A 16,447-nucleotide genomic window follows, 5' to 3' on the forward strand; every position below is an offset into this window, starting at 1 on the left:
CGGCACTCACCTCACACCCGGTTTGCGGGGACGAGCAGCAAGTCACAACTCTGGCGCGCAAGCGAGAAGGCTTTTAGCCAGGCACACTGCACATACCCCATGCGAGGTTGAGTGGTACGTCGTTCGAGAAAGATAATCCAGACCATGGGAAGCACTATCCACCCGCAGAAGTACAATGTCGCATTTCATCGCGAAACGAACGCGTCCACAACACACAGGAGGCGATGCACACACACACACACACAGCTTCGGTCGCTACATTGGCTTAGCTGCAAGCTTCGTTCGGACAATCAGCGATGCTACGACGATACAGAGCTGCGTGAGGACGACGTGCTAACCACTTCACGTATTTAAAAAAATCGCGCCAATCCACCCCGTGAATGTGGTTGGAAAGCAAAGCTGTAAACGGCACCCACAACGATTACCCATGCGACGTCACTTAAATTCACTCACATAGCTCTACAAATAGTAAAACCAGAGAGAAGTGAAATGCACTTAACCGCACCATTTATTACTTCAAAGAGATATTCTTGGTAAGGTTAAGTCAATGCATTATGCATGAACGGTGGTTGGTTGAGTTGTATTGGTGAAGCACAAGAATGGAAACTTTTTTTATAGAATTAAAGTAAGCTCCAACACGATGTTAGACGATCTGACTTTTCCGTCTCTGAGCCGCGGACGGAGGCAACGAGATTTGTGGCAGAGACGGAGGAGGAGCACGAGGAGGAAGAAATACTTCTGCTCAGATTTCTGAACGGCCCAGAGTGCAGCCCTGGGGAGTGATTCCTTCTTCTGTGGGGCCCATATGCAGTCCGGCCGGCCTCTGTTCTGTCCACCCGCTTAAGCTGGGTAGGTAGAGAGGGCCTGGACAGCAGAATCTCCCATTGCTCTTGTTGGGTAGTTGACGGAAAGAGAGGAGGGTGCTTAGTCGCACACCCCGATTACGGGGCGGAGTGTTCCTACTTCTGAGCACAATTTACATTCAGCGTCGTAGCGATTTGGAGGCATTAAGTGAAGACGCTTAGGCTGTGGGAAGGAGCCCGGATTGTATGAGCCGTAGGGTAGTTGTTCTCTGTAAAGGTCAAGGTAAGACGAAGGTGCGGTCTGTCTCAGAAGGCGATAATGCTGAGTTATCTGCCTGAACGTGACAAGCGGGTGACTGTCCTCGTGCAGCTCCTTAGCACATGAGGTAATAGCGCAGGCTTGTTGGGAGGGCGTATTCGTTGCCCTCCATTGAAGCGTGCGGGGGTGTCTAGATGAGCTGAATGGAACCGTTTGGGGAGTGGTTTTTTAGCGCGCCCAGTGCAGGTCAGGACATCCAATCCGACTGGTAATTCCAGTAGGCTTGCTGGGAATCGGTGACTATCCTCCGAACCCCTAGTTGAGTGAGAGCCAAGGTGATGGCTGCCTCTTCTGCTGCCGTCATTTCTTGGGTCCTAAGCGAGGTACACGCAAGGAGGTTGGTTCTGGAGGTAGCCACGATGATGGCATATTGCTGTCCTCGATGTTTGGAGGCGTCTGTGTAGATAACTGCTTGATCCCCACCGAGGGTGGTATTTACCGCTTGAGCCCGTGCTTTTCGGTGACCTTCTTCATGTGAGGGGTTCATATTTCTAAGCAAAGGGAGAATCTTTAATTTTACTCGCCCAGAGTCTGGGAGTAAGTCAAGCGGAGTGACAACACGGGCTGCCCAGCCAATCTGGTGAAGCATGCGGTTACCCACCGGAGTTCTGAGTCGGACCTTCTGGTTAGAAAGATGGCGTTCTATCAGCTCTTCCACCGTGTTGTAGAGCCCCGTGCTAAGCAGCCTCTGTGTGCACGCACGCATGAGAAGAACAATGGCCTGCTCGACCGCCTTTCTAATCATTATATAAAGCATCTCTATGTCTGCCTTGTCGAGGAGAAGACGGGGGGTTAGCGTAAGTGACTTTCGAGAGGACAAAAGCTTCAATTGATCGAAAGTTACCGGATTCCTTTACGCCTCGCTTTTTGGTGGCAACTCGCCTGATCATGTGTATGATTTGATTAATGCTGTTTTTGAGGCGCTGCAAGGCGACGTCACTCTTGGTGTTAGCCTGGGGATGTAGGCCCAGGATCGTGATGCTGGGGCTTGGAGTGATGGCCTGGCTGTCAAGGAGTATTTGAATGTATTCCTTGATTTGGCGTGAGGCCGAACAACAAGGAGCTGTGATTTTTTACGTGAACACTGGAGGCCACAGGCTTTAGCACATTGGCGTACTAGAGGTGAGATTGCATGCATTGGTGTAAGCTTACTTTAATTTTTTAACTCTTAGCACATGAGCAAGGTGCGCACAGGGCCGCTAGACGGGCGTGAGTGGTCGCGTGGTGCTTTCACGTGGGATTCAGCGAGAACGCAGGGGGAAAACCCGTAGATGTGCTTGGTGAGTACACCACCTGTCTTCCCCTTCTTCGCGTGGGCTCGTAGCTAATGCGGTAAGACAACGGTCTCTCGCTTTGTTAGTCTATTGGTTCCAGGTTCGATTCCCGGCGGTGCCAGTAAATTCTTTTATTTGTTCGCTGGAGTTTTCTGGTGACACCAACGGTCGCGAAAGAACCCTTGGGGGGTAGAGGTAAAAAGCTTTGCTTTAAAACACAGGGGCAAAGAACTAGGTTCATCGGAAGCAAAAAATCTTTCCTCCATTATAGTGCCTGAAATATACTGGCTAGTGTGCCGAGGGCGGGCTCCAGGCGGGCGCCGGGAGCGATGTACGCGGCCGTCTGCCGATTGGGGCGCTGCCGTGCGGGAGTGTGCGCGTTCATCCGGCCCGAGCAGATCGCGCGGTTACCTCCGAGCTGCGTAGCAGACGGCAGCGGCAGAACTTTCCATTCCCGCTTGCGACGAAAGCGAGCGAAAGCGACGGGAATTCTGTCGCGCAACCAAAATTTGTCCCGACCATTCGACAAAAACGATCGTCGCGCGACAAAGCGACGGAATTCCTGCCGCTCTCACTCGCTTTCGTCGCAAGTGCGAACGGGCCTTTATGCGCAATCTCCGCCCCACATAAAACAAGCTCTTGCTTGTCGCCTGAGCATACGGTTGATATCTGACTACGTTACACTGTGCTTGCCAGTGTATTTAAACGATGTCACTAGGTTTGAAACGTACGCGCTCGGCGTGCAGCTTTGTAAACGCAAGCGGTTTCACATACGCACGCTATTTTGCTGCTAATAGAGTTTTAGTACAGCGTTTGTGGCCTTTGCATACGCTAAACGCTAAATTTTTGCGTCCCGCTACGTGACACCGCGATGGGAGTTTTAGTAGAGCGTCTCATCAGTTTCGCGTAGCGACACACTAATGCATACGGCGCCATCTGTCAAATGTTTTCCGAAATGTCTCGCCGGCTGATCTGCTAGCGGAGTGCCGGAGTGTTTGGACATTTTACGACTATCCAAACAAGTGCAAACAAACGCTTTCCCGTCAGCGTTGAATGCAACACATGGGTGCAGCTTGTCAGAACACGGGTTCTCGCTGATCGAGTGCAGCGTTGGTTTGCTCTTCGCCTTCACGTTCATCGCCGCTGATAAAGCGATCCGATCCGGTGCGTTTTGTGCACGGATTCTGTGTCGGTTGAAAATGTCTTTTTTCACATGCCGCCGGTAGTAGGAATTACAACCACCGCAAAATAACACCCGGCACCAGCGGGGCCACATCTGAGACCGCGCTTTTTGGATAAACAGTGCGCGGTGCACCAAAGGGAACGAGCGCACGATTCTCCCCACGCGGCTGCGAGTTCGCCGCCGATACCAACTGCACCGCGAAAGGGCAAGGCCAGGCCGCACACATGCGGTCAGGTCATTCGTTCGCTTTTCTAGCCTGTGTCCATGGTGTCTACAGAGATGAAAAAGCCGAAAGAGCTGGCCCGTAGCAGACGGCTGTCTGTGGGAGCGCAATAGCGGAAGTACGTCACCGCTGAGGAGCGGAGCATCATGGGAGGGGAGGCCAACAGCGAAGAAACAGTTGAAAGGAGGAGGAAATACGGCGCGACGATAATTCGCGGTTTTTGATTTACGATTTCTCAGCTAATACTCATCGCTTTAACAAAATTCTTGCAGGAGGAGATTGCTAATACATTGCTTTATTTGGTTACATGTACATCCATGCATCGGCGGAAGGCATTTCAGGACCCCTTTAAAGGTACAAAATTATGGACGTATTCATTATCATCATCATTGTCGTCGACATCTTCATCAACATCACCGCATTTAGGTCCACGGCAGGACGAAGGCCTCTCCCATTGACAGCCACCCGCTCCGGTGCTGCGCTTATCGAGTTTATTCTGTGCCTCCGATTTTTTTATTTCGTCCCTCCGTACAGCCACAGGTCTTCCCCTTATTCTAGCACCGTCCCTGGGTGTTCATTATATAACCCTGGTGACCCAGCGGTTGTTAGTTCGTCTCACGGTAAGAACTGAACGTTGAGGGCTGCCTTATATGCTGTAAGTTAGCAGTACGGTAGGTGTTCCGGTATCCGGCTCATGATCAGTGGCTGCATAAGTCTTATCGTTTCATCTTCTATTCCTGCTCTGCTCTTGGTTAGGCGTTTCATAATGTGGGCAATTAGGTAAACACTATCTTTTTTGGCGATTGTATCTCCTTTCTTCACTCAAGGGCCACGCCGAGCATTCTTACGTGACTGCCCTCTGTGGGGATATACGTACGTATTTTCGGGTGACTTTTAACTTAGCCGCGTATCGCCTTCGGTCGTGTGCCAAACACAGCTTGCGGCGGATGGAGAACAGCGGCAAAATCGGAAAGTCGTTCGAAAAGCTTTGTACTTAGACGCTTACACCACATTTTTTTAAGGATTTTTTGGGCTGCTTAAACCCAAAAATTTTTGTCTGTCTGTCTGTCTGTCTGTCTGTCTGTCTGTCTGTCTGTCTGTCTGTCTGTCTGTCTGTGACTCGATTAAGCCACCCGGCCAAAGTGAAACAAAATCTGCGCAGTAGTCTTATATACTCACAGCCGAATCTAAACGTCTAAGTCCGGTGTCAGTGTTCATACTTGTCAACATTGTTGAACAAGAAAAGAAATTACGCAAATATGAGGCGGACAATGAAATCAATACACCAGTGATATCTGCAGTGTTCCTTTCTTAAAAAAATTATGACTACTTGGTTATTGCGATAGCAAATGAAATACTACATCAACTGCAGAAAATCGTCGCCTGATGTTGTAAGCGCTCGTATAGCTCGTGGTGGTATTTAAGAAATCAAACGGCAACACCAACGAAACGTTCCACTAGGCGGGTTAGACGCTCCGCTGAGAACGCACGTGGAAAAGGGCAACGTGGTTCTATAAACGTAGTAGGGCGAGTCAATTCACGCGCGTCTCCGCTGTACGGCAGCGCTGGAATCCAAGCACCCAACCTGGAATGCGGTAAATTTAAATTTACTTTAGCAAATCTCTTGCGTGTTTACCTTGGGAGGAGCGCCACGGAAGAGGAACAGCATGACAGGTGAGCGGGAAATCAAAGGAAGGCACTTACTTGGCAAATGTTGGCAAAGACAATCGGCTTTTGTTGACATTTGCAACGAAAGGAGCAGATACGCAGCCATTTTTTATATTTTGTTTCTGCCCGTAATATATATCCCTTGCTTCATTTTTGAGGGACTGGCGTTTATTACTTTCCCCCTGTTTTGGTTTGGCGACCGAATCCAGGCGCCGGCACAAGTTCCGGCGTGAGTCTTGCATGAGTCTTGCCGCTTTCTCCCATTCCGGCTCTTCCCTTGGCTAAGCGTGTAATATTGTGGCAATTGCTTGATTATTTTTTTTTGTGATAGTGAGATCAGCTCTGCCGCGTGACTCTACATCCACGCCCAGTATTCCTAAGTGACTTCTGAGGGAGGACATCCATACTTAGGGTGAGTTTACTATTTAAGGTGACTTTAAACTTGGCCCCGTGGGCCATCCGTCGTTTTCAAAACCCAGCATATGGCGGAAACAGAAACGCGGCAATACCGAGAAGTAGTTCGGAAATTCATGTTTTTGGATGCTACATATAACGTTCTATTTTATTTTGCTTCTGCCGGAAATATATGATTTTGTTTATTTTCGAGAGACTAGCGTTAATCTTTTGCCCCGTATTTTAGTTGGTGACCTAATAGGTGATGGCATCAGTTCCGGTGGAAAAGATGCCGTGGTAGCCACGGGTAAGGCGTTCGCCGGTAAGCCCAAGGGCGCGGGTCGATTCCCCCTTGGAGGCATGAGAATACAGAAACGCCTGCGTGTCGGCAGTTCAGCGAAAGTTAAAAATGCACATGTCTTCGAAATTAATCCAGGGCCCTACTCTACTGCGCGCTCATGGTGCAGGTGTGGCCTCGACACGTGAATTAGCGAAAATTTATTTTTTTTATCTTCGAGAGGCGCTGTGGTCTGATGGCGTCAGATGCGGACACTGCTGGTGAACATCTCGGCCCAGAATGCTGCCACAGAAAGGGCGTAGAACGAACTTCACTGCGCAGGCGTGGCACCCGCTGAAAGTGCGTGTCCTTTCTTTCGTCTCCGCCGGAATGTCATTGTCCTTCTTTGCTGACTTCACTTGCGTTGCGCCGTATTCCATCTCATTCCAGCGAGATGAAAGGGGTGAGCCGTAGCATCTCGCGGTCTGAGTCGCAGCTTTCGGGTGTCAGCGATGACGTTTTTCCGCCGACGCCTGATGAGCACGGCTGATAGCGAATGGCTAGCAGGCGCGGGAAAATCCAAGAATAAGCCTAATAACGCTGTCACGTGAATAACTCCAACATTGCATATCCCACTTCCATCGAAACATGCGAGGCACCTTTTACCAGCTCATTACCTCAAATCAGCGCGATCTGATCGGCCGGGCAAGGCAAGGAGCTGCTGCTGGGGCGCTAGACATCAAATTCCGCATTTAAGCACTCTAACATCTCTTTACCCTGTTTTCCTAATCCGAAACTATTGCTCCTTAAAAAGGATTTCTGCCCTTTCTCTATCTTCGCAAAAAGCAACAACGTTAAGTCCGCATAGACATTTGAGAATAAACATTTTGGAGCACTTTCATTGTAATCTTCTCGCTCAAACTGACCAACATCCGGCCGCCTTAAAGTTTCCCGCTCACATCTAAAGCGACACAAGTGTAGAGAGTCTCTATCTCTCCTGGTTCACGGGGATTGAACACCTTTGCGGTCAGTTTTTCTCTCTTCACCAACCTTCAGGGCTCGTGAGGCATAGATTGTAAATACAGCAATTCCGTACCTAAACACTCCTTGGGAGGCGAAGTAACGCTATCGCGTCGTATATCTTGAAGGGACCCTGCAAAACGTTTTTCAACTTTTTTGGAAATTCGACATGCTCGCAGAACGTAGTCAAACACCACATCCAGTACTTAGATTAGTTGATCACAAAGCACCTCTGCCTCTAAATTACGACTTGATGCCCATTAGATAACTCAGAAACGTTTTTTCTATCTTTCCCGGTCTTGGCGTTCTCCGAAAGCTCAAAATACGTCATTGCAGCGATGTAGCGGCTATTGGCCGGCTCTCCTCTGCTGCAGCAATAAACGCATTCAATAACCACTTTTAAAAGAAAGCTACAAAAGCAAACCAGAAACGGACGAGGGAATCACGCAGTAAATTGCGCAGTGCCACTCGGTGCTGCCGATAACAATAGTTTTCGCAATTCGCAGTGCTGTTAGACGCGAAGGTAAGAGCAAAAGCGTTTATCGGAAGTGTCGCAGAGTCCCGTTAACACCCCAACGTAGTTGTCCTCTGCAACTTTTTGGGGGTCCACGTCGATGTCAACTCTCAACAACAAGCGACCAATAGAACAGTACGATGCAAGAGTACGGGCAAGGCATCAGCAACAGGAAAGGATCGTCAGATCTAATACGATATGCGCTCTTACGGTAACCAACCTGCACGCGAGGAATGAAGCAGTTCAGCATTCCGCCGGCGCTGTTGCTGCTGCTTGGTGACTGAGCGCAACGGTTTTGAACTGTTTTGGTCTCACGTCACCGACCGGGAGTCGACGACGATTGGCTAATTCAGGGCAACGCTGGCAACAGTATCAATTGCTCCGTACAAATTGTTCCGTGACAGGAAGCGGAGATTGAGGTTGACGAAGGATGTCACGTGTCGTTCAACCATGGCAACAGCCGGGCTCATATTGCTCCGTAATTCGTGGTGGCATTGGAGGAAACGGGAGCAGCGAAACAGTTGAAGAACTGTCCGAAAACAAAGAAGCGGTTCAGCCTTCCACCGGTCCTGTTGCTGCTGCATTGCCCCTGAAATGGGTCGCCGAGTTCAATACTTTTTGAATTCTTTAAGCTTAATGTCACTGTCCTGGATTCGACGACGATTGGCTGATCCAGGATAGGTTCGGTTATAGCAGTGATAGTAGAAATTTGTCGAGGGAGGACAGATATGCCATTCAAGACTGAAGTGACAGGAAACGGTGATTGAGTGGTGACGCAGAAATTCACGTCTTTCAACCGTGGTAGCAGCCTAGCACAGTACTGTTCCGTGGTCCGTGGTGGCATCGTAGGAAGCGGAAGCAGCGAAAAAGACGAAGAAATGCGCGAAAACAAAGAAGCGGTTGAACACTGTGCCCTGCTGCGGCTGCCTTATACCATATGGGAACGGCTCACAATATACCAAGCCTGTCAGGTTTATTTTTAACATCTCAACCCTAAAAAGATTAACGAGATATCCTCTATGTGCATTTGTTTTCTTGTGGACTTTTGAAGCGTTCTCTTCTACAAACTAAAACTCTATTTGAAAGCAAACTTCTGCACCTAATCAACCCCTATATTCCTACGGCCAGCGTTGCAGAATGTCCTATTTTGTATGGCACAATAACCTACTGAAAAATCCTACAACAAAAAGGACACACCTCCGCTCAACAAAATATTAAACTCTAGGCACACGTGGAGAGAGAGAGAGAAAGGACTTTATTGGATCTCCTGCAGTCGGGGACGGGTCAGGCCTCGCAGGCATAGAGTTAATACTACTGCTCGCAGGGCTTCACCGTCCCGTAGTCTTCGCCGCTCACTGCGGCGTCGGGCCGACCCCGAGGCCTGCGTCTGGTCGGCGAGGGCTACTTGGAGTGCCGCCGCTGTCTCCCCTAGCCCTCGCTCCCGCAGGAGGAGGCCGAGAGGAGTGCGGGTTGTCCTTTCGCCGTTGCTTGCCCAGTGCAGCCTCGAGCCGCTGGATAGCCCTTAGCTGGTGTTCGCGCTCCGAAGAGCCGATCGAGTCCGTAACGTCCGGAGGGAGGGTCGGCCTCCCGTCACTCGCGTCGTGTCTTTCACAACCCCACATCAGGTGGGTCAGGTCCGCGGTCACTCGCGCACAAACACTGCACACACAGTCTTCATACAGGTCCGGGCACACGTGGCGCGCGAGCGCCGGCGTCAGCACCGTCCGAGTCTGTAGTTGCCGCAGAAGCACGGCCTCCCTCCTCGCGAGCCCCGGATGGGGCGGAGGGTAGGCCCGCCTCTCTTCCCTGTACCAGCGCAGCGTCGCGCCGTACGTGGTCAGGGGTTCCGCGTCGTAGTCTTCTGCTTCGCTCGATTCCTCGTCGACGTCGGCGTCCGTCGCTGGCGCGGCTCGGCACGTGGCGAGATCACGGGCCGCGGCGTCGGCTACCTCGTTGACGTTTCGGTGGCCGTTGCGGAGCTCCCGGCCCATGTGAGCCGGAAACCACCGGATGGTCGTGCTGGTGTTCCTGCGCGCTCCCTCTCCGATGCCGGAAAGGACGCGCATCGTCGTCTTGCACACCGTGCCCCTGGCGAAGTTGGCTATCGCGGACTTGGAGTCGCTGAACACCGTCTTCGTCCCCGGGTGGAGCAGGGCCAGCGCGATCGCCGCCTCCTCCGCCTGTCTGGCGGACTTGGCGCGCACGCTGCCGGCGCTCAGTAGTTCTCCCGTGGCGGCTCGCACCGCCACCACCGCGTAGGCGTCGTCTCGGTCCCGATGTTTGGAGGCGTCCACGAACACCGCATCGCCTCTCTCGTTGTACTCCTTGGCGAGCGCGCACGCCCGCGCCATTCTCCGTTCCGAGTTCCGTCCCGGCGCGACGTTCTTCGGGAGCGGGGGCACCACCACGCTGTTGGCTATGTCGTCTCGTAGCGGGATCAGCTCGTCCTCCTCCTCGAAGGACATGATCAAATGGAATGCGCTAACAAGAGACGTGATGGAAGGAAAGAAGACGCAACACATCGCTGTGTTGCGTTGTGTTGTGTCTTCCTCCTTTCCGCCTCGTCCTTGTTAGTGCATTCTTTTTCATCATGTCACACGACCAACTAGCCCCCAGACAGCTTTGATGAACACGTGGGAAAAATATCGCCATACCAAAAAACGTTTTCGATCCATAATCCGCGCTTCTAAGCGAATGATGCTGTCTTAACTACCAGGCATGTTACAGGATAACCCCCAAAAGATTGGGAAGGGTACTAATAAAAGCATTTCGAAATTGACCATGTTATGCGATCAACAAAATGTTAGAATGACGGAGTACAAGCAGAAACTCTAAATTCGACATTTTCGTCGTCTTTCCAGATAACTCCGACGATATATGTCCGTGTGCTCTCCACCACGATTTTACTGCGGTGCATAAAGTCATCTCTGGACCTTAAGGTAATACAAATGTGACCGATTGCTTAAAGCTGACGTGGTCAGCTTCAATCGGCTGTTTAAATTCTAAAATTTTGGAACACACCTGAGATTTTTCTGCGGTCGTATTGCCGTATACCTTTCAGCAACCAGTGCCTTCTGGAGCGATATATGCCATAAGACAGAAGGCTGGAATAGTCATTTCAATACAAAAGAAAGGTTTGTCATCCTGAAGCTACCGTTGCTACATTGTCACCGGCATCCCGGTATTGTGCTCCGTGGCCTCCACCATGTAGTCGTAGCGGGGTTGACGAGCGGCGAGCATAAGTGCTACCTTGCTGTTTGCGGCAAAGAGGCGAGAGCAAACTGGTTTACTGGATGACGAGATGAACAACGACTATTACAGGAAAAGCACGGAGCCAACGGGCAAAGCGGCGTTCTTAGTGCATCCGTTAAAGTCTACTGCTTCGAAGCACCAAGAAGGTGGATTGCATACACAAAAGCGGCCACGGTTCTCCGCCTAGAAGCCTTTTGCACACAGCACGAACAAAGTATTGACACACATAACACTTTCCCGGTCTCACGAGAGCCGGCGTACGGTGTGTTCAAAACAGGGGGGAAGGAGCGATCTTTCATGTTTAATTCGTCTAATATGATCCCCGGTAGAAGAGATTGTTTTGCAATTGCCGTGGCTGTGATTCACCCCCAGCGTGGGCCCGCGCGGCGGACGCAGTCCCGGTTATGGAAACATGTGAGAGCAGGGCGGTATTACCCAACACACAAAACGTCACCGCCCTGGACCAAACTTCCAGCACGCGCGCACAGGGTAGCGGCGCGGAGGATCTTAACATCATCCAACATCTGTAACATACGTATGCTCGAAGCTGTGAAATACATTACCTTTACTGAAACCGGCCACTTTCTTATTTATCATCATCATCAGCCTGCTACGCAAACTGCAGGGAAAAGGCCTCTCCAAATGATCTCCGAAAATGGCGGTCCTGTGCTTACTGCGACCAATTTATCCCCGCAAACGCCTTGATCTCATCTGCCCATCTAACTTTCTGTCACCCCCTGCCACGCTTGCCTCCTCTAGGGATCCACTCCGCTAACCTTAATGACCAACGGTTATCTTGCCTTCGCATTACATGCCCTGCCCACGCCCATTTCATCTTAATTTCTACTAATATGTCCTTAACACGTGTCTACTCCGCTCTCTTGTTGTCCCTTAACATTACAGCTATCATCTTCCGTTCCATTCCTCGCTGAGTCATCCTCAATTTTAGTTCAACACTGTTAGTGAGCCTCCAAGTTTCTATCACGTAGGTGAGAATCGGTGGGTTGCAGCTGTTATAGGTTTTCCTCTTCAGCGACACTGTGAATGCCTGCCGTATGCACTCCACCCCATTCTTATCCTTCTAATTATCTCTGAATCATGGTTGGGATACGCAGACACTACTTGGCCTAAGGGGATATATTCCCTTACCACTTCTCCTGCCTCGCCACCTATCTCATATTGCTGTGCTCTCCCGAGGGTATTGAGGATAACCAGTTTTCTGCATATTAATATTGCGGCCCAAGATTTGATTCTGATTGTCCAGTGCGGTAATCATGCTTTCCAATTCGTCCCTTGAGTTTCTTAGCAAGGAAACCTCACCAGCAAATCTGAAGTTACTGAAGTATGCTCCACTTAACCTTACGCCCACTTGTTCCCTATTAAATGTACTGAAAACTTTTGGTAAACATGCTGTGGATAACGTTGGAGAGATTGTGTCTCCTTGTCTCACGTACGCGCTTCCTCATAGCTATTTTATTGCTCTACTTATGGAGGACTATGGAAGCTGTGTACCACTCGTAAATGTCCTTTAGTATTCTTACGTAATACTCGTTTACACCCAACTCCGCAGCAGTCATGCAGTCAAGCCTGCATGACTTCTGAGGCTTTGACCGAGTCAAATGCCCTCAAATCTATGAAGGCTATACATTGGGGTTGAGTATACTCCGCGCATTTCTCTATCACTCGATTGATCGTGTGAATATTGTCAAGTGTTGAATAGCCCTTATAAAACCCTGATTGTTCATTGATCATCACGATCAGCCTGGTTGTGTCCCCTACAGGATGAAAGTTCACCAACCAAGCTTACCGAGGGCAAGTTGAGTCTATGCTAGATGAGTCCATGCTTGCTCACTAGGTTGACTGAAATATAAAGTGGAATAAATTAGGTTAGCGATTACCTTGGTAAGTACCTTTTAGACGACCGACAGCAACCTGGTCGGCCTGTAATTTTTCAAGCCCTTCATGTCGTTTTCATATGGGTTACGAAGATTTTCTCGTTCTTTCAAGATTATAGTACACTCGTTGTCATTAGGCATTGCGAAAGAGGTTTGCCAGTTTTTCTAGTACAATTCGTCCCCATCCTTCAACAGGCCTGCTGTTATCTGATCCTGACAAGGTGTTTTTCCCTGTGCATTTGTTTCAAAGCCTTCTTTACTTCTCCTGTCGCTGCGGGGGGATGCATACGTCCTCCGAAGTACTTCCTCGTTCGGTATTTTCCTGGACGTTCCGGCAACTGTACAGATGTCTATCGAACTCCTCGGCTACTATAAATATTTTATTCGTATTTGAGATTAAATTGCCTTGTTTGTCTTACAGTGCATACATTGGGTTTTTACTATGCCTAGATACCTATCTGCTGCTTTCTGGCTGTCTGCTTTCTTTGCTCCATCCGCTCCATATTATACTTCCATGTGTCAGCTGTCTTACGCTTATTGGTTAACTTCAAAAGCTCCGCTAGTTCTCTTCTGTCAGCTTGGGTGGAGATCGTCATGCTTTGCAGTTCCCTAATTAAATCTTTCGTCTCCCGGAAAAGTTTATCAGTATCCTGTCCAACGATTTTAGTTTCCCCTTCTAATCCACACTCCGTAATTGCACGTATAAGATTGTGGCTCGCTTCCTGTGCCGTAAACTCTGCTTCCCCGGTTAGAGCTGAATATCGGTTCTGCAGCGAGATCCTGAATTCTTCAAATTTCCGTCATTCTCTTAGCTTATTGATCGGCTTCTTTCGTACTTACCATCCTGTGGTCACTACACCTCACCCTTCCGAGCATTTCCACATCTTGCACAACGCCAGGGCCATCGCATAGTGGGAAGTCTATTTAATTTTTATGCTCCCAGTTTTCGCTCCTCGACGTCCACGTTCAGCTCTCCCGTTTGCGGAAGAAGGTATTCATGAGGCGCAGGGTATTCCCTCCTGCAAACTCTACTAATAATTCCCCTCTGTTATTCCTGCAACACTGACCATAGTCCCCAACCCCCCCATAGTCCCCATAGTCCCCCCCCCATAGTCCAACCCCCCCATAGTCCCTAGTCTGCTTCTTGCCTACTTTAGCGTTGAAGTCTCCCATAACTACGGTATACTTTGTCTTTACTTAAGCCATTGCCGATACCACATATTGATAGAAGTGTTTAACTAGGTGGTCATCATCGCTGGATGTAGACGCGTAGCGCTGTACTGCCTTACATTTGTACCTCTTATAAAGCCTAATTGCAAGACAGGATACCCTTTCGGTAAAGGTATACCTTACCGAAAGGGTATCCTGTCTTGCAATTAGGCTTTTGCAATTGCAATTAGGCGAAAGGGTACCCTGTCTTGCAATTATAGCATTACCTTTCGGTAATGCTATAATATCCCTGCATGTTCGAAGCTATGATTGTATTGACTAGAAATCACACTCCCAGTTCTCCTCTGTCCACTAGACCACGGTAACATAGGACATGCCCATTCTCCAGCACTGTTAAGGCTTAACTTGTCCTCCTAACCTAACTGAGCCCTATTTCATCGCATTTAATCCCCTGTATTTTCTTTAACAACACTTCTAGATTCGCCTCGCTTGATGAAGTTCTTGTGTTAAACGTTGTCATGCTCAGATTCCAATGGCGGCCTGTCCAGATCCAGTGATTTTTAGCACCTTCTTCTGCGTCACAGTTCTAACCGCCACCGTGGTCAGTTGCTCCACAACAGCTGGGGACTGAGGGCCAAAGTTTAATCTGCGTGGTCATGGGAGGTTGTGGCCATTACTACCCCAGGGTGGCCAATCCTGATCTGGTGAAGGATTGCATCACCGGCAATGATCGCCGGGGTCAGGCCGCACCCCTAGCCTCCTTTTGCACTTCCGGCAACACACGGATATTTTTTATCCGCTGCGAATTGTGTGGCACCGGGATTCGAACCACGGTCCTTCTGCACGCGAGGCGGATGCTTTACCTCTACGCCACCGCTTAATATTCTTATTATACATGTATTATTTTTTTATTTTCACGCCAGTGAGCACAGATTTCAAACAGGCATCTTATGTGTTACGCAAATTGCGCTTTTTAATAACTGCATTAGTAGATGTATCGATCATAATGGTCTTCTGTGCGCCATTTTCCTAGACTTTGAAACAATTTTCCCGAAGGTCTTCATTTTAACTTTGCCGCTTAAACCTTGACCCTGTCCTTTTTAACTACACCAAAAAATTTCTGACCTAACCATGAACAAGGAGCGGGACCTGCGGTCACGGTCCTCGGTCTCCTCCTATTCGTAATTTTTATTGCCGACCTGCCCACTACATTATCGGCAATATTGGTTTATTGTACAAGTGTTATTTATCATTCAATTACAAATGTACGAGTAATTAGGAGAATGTATGAGTAATTAGGGCCATTAGGTCCCAATTACCCGTACATTCTCCAAAATGATTCATAAGATTGGTAAGAGCTGCATAAACTAGCTAATTCCTTTAACCTCAAGAACACATGCGTCGTATCTTTTCCCAGCAGATCTCTGGCTCCAGCAAACTTTGCGGTTCCAAAATATCTCCCGCAGATTTTTAGAGGTATGTAGGTATAAACATTACCCGCGATCTAACTTGGTCATCCCGCATACCAAATATTCCTGATGAAGCGTACAAAGTCTTTCAATACCTCAGACGAAACTGACGCCATGCTTCTCGTTCTGTAATTTTTTTAGCATGCCTAACATTAGTTCGTACGAAACTCGAATGTGGTTCCGCCATCTGGGAACCATATTAATATAGTCTGCCTAAAATGTTGTAATTCACTGAGAATAGCGCAACAAGGATTCTTTACTCAAGCTGCATACGTCATTAAGTGTCACTAATATAAGGAGCCTAGCCCATCTTCAGAACGTGGGATCCCGATGAAAGCTCAGCAGTTTATTGCAGTTTCCCAAATGCTAGCATTAATTGTCTTACGCATCTCTTCTTCCCAAACATCACGTCTTTTCGCCGACCACCCGTCACAACGCCGTTTATCTTGCGAATGCCCGTACAACTGCACAGCTTTACTCTTTTTTTAACTCACACAGCAGAGGAACAGAACGACCTGCCAGCCGAAGTCGTGCACCACTCAAATCACATTGTGCTCAAAAATGATATCTAACTTTCGACGCAGACCAACCTTGACATAGCTGCCATGACTGCGGTATTTGAGGCACGTTAAATAAATTAACGAGGCTGTAATTTGCCCCCCCTCCCTCCCCAAAAAAGAAAAATTTATTCAATTATATTTATCCACGCACCTCTCCCTTCTCGGTAGTGATACAGCGAATCGTTAGAAACGTCTGCAAGTATATTATTCCACTACGCGCTGCCTTGCCGCTCATAACGTGTGAAAAGAGCGTATGATTTATTCAGGCTAATGGAGTTGCGCTCCTACTGGAAACGCCGCGCGTTCACCGCAACCTCTCTCGGCCTCGTTCCCTGTCGAGCATCGTAGGCATGTTTGCGATGTACTGGCCTCAGAAGCTGCACCTCCTGACTCAACTTGTGGCCAATATTGACTATATCGGCACGCC

Source organism: Haemaphysalis longicornis, unplaced genomic scaffold (genome assembly GCF_048455015.1).
Source record: "Haemaphysalis longicornis isolate Haplotype H1 unplaced genomic scaffold, Haemaphysalis longicornis Haplotype H1 scaffold_1, whole genome shotgun sequence".
Lineage (NCBI taxonomy): Eukaryota > Metazoa > Arthropoda > Arachnida > Ixodida > Ixodidae > Haemaphysalis > Haemaphysalis longicornis.